At 41.3% G+C, this 7,067-nt stretch overlaps 1 protein-coding gene across 2 annotated transcripts in view; it reads left to right on the top strand.

Annotated features, from left to right (window-relative positions):
• Positions 1–710: 710 nt before the first annotated feature.
• The window catches only part of camkvl (CaM kinase-like vesicle-associated, like), a 35,559-nt gene continuing 29,202 nt past the window's right edge, over positions 711–7,067 (top strand). For both annotated transcript variants that reach the window (XM_031844452.1, XM_031844451.1), the window contains exon 1: positions 711–1,061. The gene's annotated coding sequence lies outside the window, so the exon portion shown is untranslated. The remainder of the gene's footprint in view (positions 1,062–7,067) is intronic.

The raw sequence follows: 7,067 nt of genomic DNA, 5'->3' as shown, positions 1-7,067 counted from the left end.
AAATATTTCATCCCGGTGACCTTCTCTGCCCTGCACACCCTGCTGGTAGCCTGGTGCATTTTACATGAAGCACTAGATTCACGTGGATCAGTCTAAGAGGTGAAAGGTTTCCTCAGTGCTCTCATTTCTTCTTCTATTTTTCTCCTATTTCGCTTCATCCCTACCCACATGAATCTGTCTGTTGTTGTGCTGCATCTGCCAAAGACTGATGTCATTGTCCACCAGTGTGCATCAAGTGTGTGAGATGAAATGATGAATGTTGAGGTATAATCCAACGGTTTAATCCCGACCACTCCCAATCCGCTGCCTGCCAGCCGGAGGAACTCTTCTGACAGACACACAGACAGTTTTGTTGAACCACACACATTTGGGCCTCCAGCAGCCTTTAATAATGATCTCACATTATTCAAATATGCCCACCTGCTAGGCACAGAGAGAGAGACAGAGAGAGAGAGAGACATAGAGAGAGAAAGAGATAGAGAGACAGACAGACAGAAAGAGAGAGAGACAGAGAGAGAGGGAGAGAGAGAGAGAGAGAGCGAGACATAGAGAGAGAAAGAGATAGAGAGACAGACAGACAGAAAGAGAGAGAGAGAGGGAGAGAGAGAGAGAGAGAGAGAGAGAGACATAGAGAGAGAAAGAGAGCGAGAGAGACAGACAGAAAGAGAGAGAGAGAGAGCAGGAGAGAGCAGGAGAGAGAGAGAGAGAGAGTGTGTGTGTGAGTGAGAGAGAGAGATGGAGGGAGGGGGAGAGAGAGAGATGAAAGATTATGTATTTCTCATGGGTGGGACACAGTGAGTGAGTGAGTGGGAGGGAGGGCGGCAGTCAGAAACAAGCAAACTAATTCTCACCGAAGAACAGACAGTCGTGCCAGAGCAGCAGCTGCGGTTAAATCACCTCTCTGACACTCTCTGCACATAAACAAAGGATCGCTATAAGTGTCCGTTTCTTCTCCTTCCTCGAGTCCAGGTATAGGCTACCAAGTGGGACCGGAGTTTCCATTTTGGATAGGGGGCTGCAAACACACGCACCCACACTTCTCCAAGCCGCGACAACTCAAGGTAAGGCACGTTGTATAAACTCAAAGCGTGGTGCATTATTAATTTCGCCTCACAGCTGGATTTAATCCCCGCTGGCGGTAGACAGCAGTCGACAAAAAAGAGATAAAAGAGATGTTTTGAGCCGTGATGCTCCTGCTGCTGATGATGCGCGCGGTGCGACCAACGCGCGTAAAACAGCTGCAGTGAAAATATCATAACTGGCACAGAGAAAGCTGAAAAAGTGTCTATGTGATCATCGTGCCAACACAAAGTTCAACGCGATACAGTCTTTAATAAGCCATGTAGAAAACTGACTTGTTGAATTTTTGAGCGCTTGAGTGTCTGCCTGGTAAAAACAGCCCGTAGTCGTCAATGGAGCGAGTTACTGTAGACTTTGCTGTTTTTATTTTAATTACAGCCGAAACGGTAATTTTCTAATATCCCTTAAATATCCAGGCTTTCTGTGTAGCATTACAGCAAGAAGCAAATAAGGAGAAGATAGCCACTCACTCTTAAGTGGCAGTTTTTTGTTTTTTTTGGAACCTCACTACAGTTCCTCATCAAATAGAGTCATTTTAAAATTACACTTTAGTGCAGTGATTTTGTCCCATTAAGAAGTTTTCCCAACAGAGTTACTGTCTGTAATAGTTTTGAAGAAAAATGGGTCCTCTCTGAAGTAACAGCAAAGACAGGCTTTCACAGGTTCTTCCTCACACCTTCTCCTTATGCTTCCTGATTCCGTGAAGCTGCATTTAGCATCAGCTTTTCCAGTTATTCACTTGTTAATTATGCATCAAACAGTCAAGAAGCACCAGCCACGTTACTTTCTACTAGGTCAGAATATTGACTGCAGCCTTATGTTGAAGGCTTTTAGGTTTAAAGTGGACATTTGAAATAACTGACAGCACAGTGAGCCCAAGTGTTGAAAGAGAGGCTGTTGTTAATGTATCTTTAATGGTAGAGTGGCAGCAGCTGTAAATCTACAGTTTGAATAATTTTATATGAAAACATCAAAAGTGATTAAGTGTTTATCAAAGCCACAACAGAGAGTATATCATATTGATTTTTGTTTTTTGCAGAGTCCACCCCCTACTGACCTCATTAACTTGCTTTATATGATCGTGTACAATTTGATGAACGAGGAGAGCAGCAGAGAGAAAAGAAAACATCACAGAAAGTCTAGTACTACTGCACCCCGGAGAGAGACTAAAGGAGGTTGCTGAACTAAGAAAGCGAACAAAGTGTCTGAGGAAAAGAGGCTAGGGATGACAAAAAGGGGGGCAGGCGAGGAAAAAACAGAGTGAACAAAATACACTTTAGATGGGGAAGAAGAGCTCACTCTGATTTTACGTCAGACACAACAGGGTGCAAAAGAACCTTCTATCAGACCACATTTCTCTCATAGTTCACACCTGTCTGCTGAGCTGTCAGTCTTGCAATATACACTGTTCACATAGTGGTTTCACCCGGATTAGTCCATCTGTGTGTTACCTGTTCAGTAATCTGCCTCCCATCTTTCCAATTCTCCATTTTACCACTCATTAACCTCCATATCTGTCTATCAATCTATCTATCTATCTATCTATCTATCTATCTATCTATCTATCTATCCATCCACCTACCTACCCTACCTGTCTGACTGTCTATCTATCTATCTATCCATCCACCTACCTACCCTACCTGTCTGTCTGTCTATCTATCTATCTATCCATCCACCTACCTACCCTACCTGTCTGTCTATCTATCTATCTATCCATCCACCTACCTACCCTACCTGTCTGTCTGTCTGTCTATCTATCTATCCATCCACCTACCTACCCTACCTGTCTGTCTGTCTATCTATCTGCCTGTCTATCTATTTTATAAGTCTCTCTCCCAGTCTTCTTCGTAGCCACTGTCCTTCAAGCGAACCTGCAAGCTGCAGTATTTTATGTTTGAACTCGTCTCTCGAGACCTCATTTAGAGAGTTTGTGAAAAGGCTGCAGCCTAAAGGACAAAAGGCTTTCAAATTATTTGCATGCTTTTTCATTGTGTACCGTTCATGGCGAACAAAAAAGATACAAAACAAAATCAGCTATACTTGGATTTCTCTGGACAAGCCAGAAAACCACAAGCCAACACAACATGCATAATTAAACACAGTTGGTTTCAGGGATATAATGTGTGTTCAGGTGTGTGTGATGCACATTGTTTTGTAGTCACCAATGTGCTCTTTTTGTGCGAATTGAAGATGCAACTCAGGTTATACAGTAACTGTCATACACACAGTAAAGCCTGCTGTCTTTTAAAAGTCTGGGATTCATGTTTGGAGATTTTCAGCTGACTGTGCACTCAGTCAGAAACATTTGGAGGATGAAGTATAACAGCAGGATATTAAATGGAGTTGTAAATCATCTTACAGTAGAATAATAACCTAGATATAACAATTTTGTAAATTTGATGTAACATATGTATTGTTGTTGAGCAAACATTTAAGCCACAAGTGAAATCTGCTTGTCCTTGACTTTCTTCTATGATTTGGCCACATTTGTTTGCTTGTGTGCTTGTCTCATTTTTAGATATCTTAAAAAAACATCACAGATTTCAATTACATTTGGGGGCAAGTCACTGTACGCCATGGGCCAAGGATTTATTTTGTTGGTCCTCTCCAGGTGTGAAACAGCAATTCATTATTATTTTCTTTCATTTTAGGCACTTTATGTTTTTATATTTTTGCTATTTTGAACTACTGCACTTTCCTGAATCAGAAAAAATGTATCACGAATAGTTATACTGCTGTTGGAATAAAATATTTCGAGGAGATGCAGCTTTGGTGAAGGTATACTGATTGGTTATGCAAGTTGAACATCAATGACAAATGCTGAAATGGTCATATAATCAAGATTTTAGAGTGCCTTTTCACATTTCCAATTTCCAGTTTGAACAAAATTAAATGGAGGAGTTAGTTTTGACTGCTTACACCAGCCTCTCAACATCACTTCTATTGATTACCAAACAGTCAAGGCTGGAGTATCGTTATTACAACACAGATCCAATGCAAGTAGGTTTCAAATAATGACTTTATGATGTAAAAGCAGAAGAAGGAATGAGGATGGAGGAGACGAGTGATGCTGATGTTTACAGTAAGATATCGATCAGCCCACATATTTCTCTGAGTTGACTCACTGCAGTCTGAACAGAGAGTTGAAGGAAATGTACTATTTAGAACACCAAAAAAAAAAACAGGAATATGGACTGGAATAACTTGAATATTGCTGATTGATAAGATTGTTTAATGTCAGAGAGAAAGAGGCCAGCATATACGGCCCAGGCCCAGAGGAAGGGCCGCATTCACAGATTTATATTTTCATCAATAGGAAGCCTAATACCAGGTTTGTGTAGATGCTGGTGCAATGCGGGCATCAATATCCCATTATAATGTAATGCAATGCCATAATAGCTGTTAACAGTGGATGCAGTCAACGCCCTCTGATTCTTCTGTGGTTGAATGTGACTGTTTCCCACTGAGATTCTGCTGCTGAGGCACGGGGAACGGAGTCCCGGGCTTTGCTGCAGTCTGCAATCACCATGTCCACCACCACAGAGATTTTTGCATCACAACAGCCAGGATAGGTTACAGATGGTGGCTGTAGGAGATTAAGATGTGCATTGATCCATCAACATTACTTTTCAACCCTCTGTGCAATGTGACACAGTGTTCCCTCCCTGCCGCCATATTTGGTGGCAAGTAATGATCCTTATGTGCCCCAGGGGCTCGGAGATAATGCTGTTATTGACAAGGACTTGGTAAATATGGCCCAAGCTGAAAGAATTAAGGTGGAGAGGATGAAGAGTCAGACAAAAGTAGTAGTTGGGCCAGTGGAGCCAGCAGGGCCACGAGTAAAAAAAACAAACCCAATCAAAACCGCTCCTTGCTTAGTTTCACACACATCACCTATTTTACATAAACATGAGCTTCAGTACACACTGCACACACAGCATATGTTTGGTTTTTTCCCTTAAATGAGTTTGGTGCCAGAGGTATCTCATGTCCTGTCCTCCTTGCTCATCTTCTGCCTTCCTGCTCTCACACACTACACATCTCATCTGCTCCGTCTGCGCCAGCTGAGCCCTCAGTTCCCTGGTGAACCCCCAACATGCTTTCTGTCTGTCTGTCTATCTATCTTTATATCTATCTATCTTCAGTAGAGGTTTACAGTAGAGGTTTATGAGCATAATGCAAGAACATTTTTATATTTTCATCAAAAAGGTGCTCTCAGGAAAATATCACTCTTTAATCTAGTGGTCTAATAATCTAGTGGCAGCCTTACAACAGCAGCATTGGCAAACGTGTTTCCCAGCATAGTGTACATTACATGTAAGTATGTAGTTTGGATATACAATAAGACCTGCTTATGGAGGCATGGTAGGCCCTACAACTGACTCAGTTGAGGTGTGCCATTTGAGGTGTGAGGAAAAAGCTTAAGTTAGCATGTCATGTATTTCATTTCCTGCAAACGGTTAACGGTCTGAACACTGTTAAGCTTCAAATAAATAGTTTATTTCTCTTTTTCTCTTTTCAAGGCAACAATTCGATCTGTAAGATCTTCCTCAGGCAAGTTTGAAATAGATCTACTCGAATCAATCAGCAAACAGCAGGGAAAAACAAAACACCACAAGTACTCCAGAAAATAGTATAAGCTATATAGAATACAAGGTTAATACAATTGAACCTGAAAAATGCTTGATGGTAGTAAAAAGAAGGTAGTAAAAAAATGACAATGGTCTCGTTATCAATAGATTTACAGACAGATGCCACAAAGGCTTCTATACAAATGTTTATTTCCCCCACTGATTTAGGCTATCATTGTGCTTCATTATGTAAAAAGCCAAAAAAAATACTTTTTCATACTGTGCATGAAACATTTAGAACATTTATGGCATCATTTACCAGATTATTATTTCAGAATGATGTGCTGAATGACTTGCTGAACATAATGAATGTGTGAGGCTCTAGAATTGTAAAATAGCAGAATCATTCTCTAGTAATAGAGACCAGAAATTCCACTACAGTTGTGTGGAAGTGTGATTTATAAAAATGGTATCCCAAAGCAATTGAAAACACTAGGTAGCTGTAGTTAGACTATAGAAGGTGCAGTGCACACATGGAGACAATTCTTGGAAGATACCAAGTTGTAAGAGAAATACTAGCTATCATTGCTAGCTTCATCAGTCAGTCAGACTCACTCATCTGTTTATCTCTGATGCAGCACCACTGCTTGCCTGACCTTGAGTTCACCAACACCAACAGCAAGGAGATGTTGGGGCTATACCAGGGGCTACCAGGGGCTTATACCAGATCAAGTTCAGAGAGGAGACACCCCACTGAGAGTTGATTTCCTGAATCTGTGTCACGTGGGTTTCACCAGTGCCCCGCCTCTTTAGGAGACTAGCGGCAGGGAACCTGAACACAGATTATGACCATTCTTTTGATGCATAGTCACCAAAGTAAATATTGGATCTATTTTCAAGAGCCACCCATAAGAAAATGTACTTTGTTCGAGACCTTTAGCGGTCTCAGTAACACACTCTCTGGCCAGATCTGGCAAGTAATGTTTGCAAACGCCCCAGCGTTCCCAAGTGTATACCATTGCAATCATTGGTGGAGCTTGTAATGCAGTATCTTTGCTATAGATCATCTTTGCTTACACCCACTATTTAGCCAACGGTTGTTGCAGGAGCGAGCTAGTAGCGGTTAGTAGCTATTGAAACTCTTTCTTTTAAACAGTTTAACAGTTAGTAGTTGATTGTAAGTCAAAGTGGGAAGCTGCTAACCGGCTAACAGTAGCAGAATAAAACAGTAGCTTATACGTCCAATGTTTTGCTTGATCTTCCCCAGCTGCTCAAAAAAGCAGCCATTGTATAGCTGTATTGCAATTGGAGACTGCAATATTTTGTTCTACATTTGTAAGCCAAACTCTTTCCAGTTGTTGCACTTTCCCATTATTACATAAAACAATAACAAAGCTACAAAACATTTACAATGGC

The sequence above is a fragment of the Anarrhichthys ocellatus genome, unplaced genomic scaffold (genome assembly GCF_004355925.1).
Source record: "Anarrhichthys ocellatus isolate YVR2014 unplaced genomic scaffold, GSC_Weel_1.0 scaffold5, whole genome shotgun sequence".
Taxonomy (NCBI): domain Eukaryota; kingdom Metazoa; phylum Chordata; class Actinopteri; order Perciformes; family Anarhichadidae; genus Anarrhichthys; species Anarrhichthys ocellatus.
This window is presented reverse-complemented; position numbering and strand designations above follow the sequence as displayed.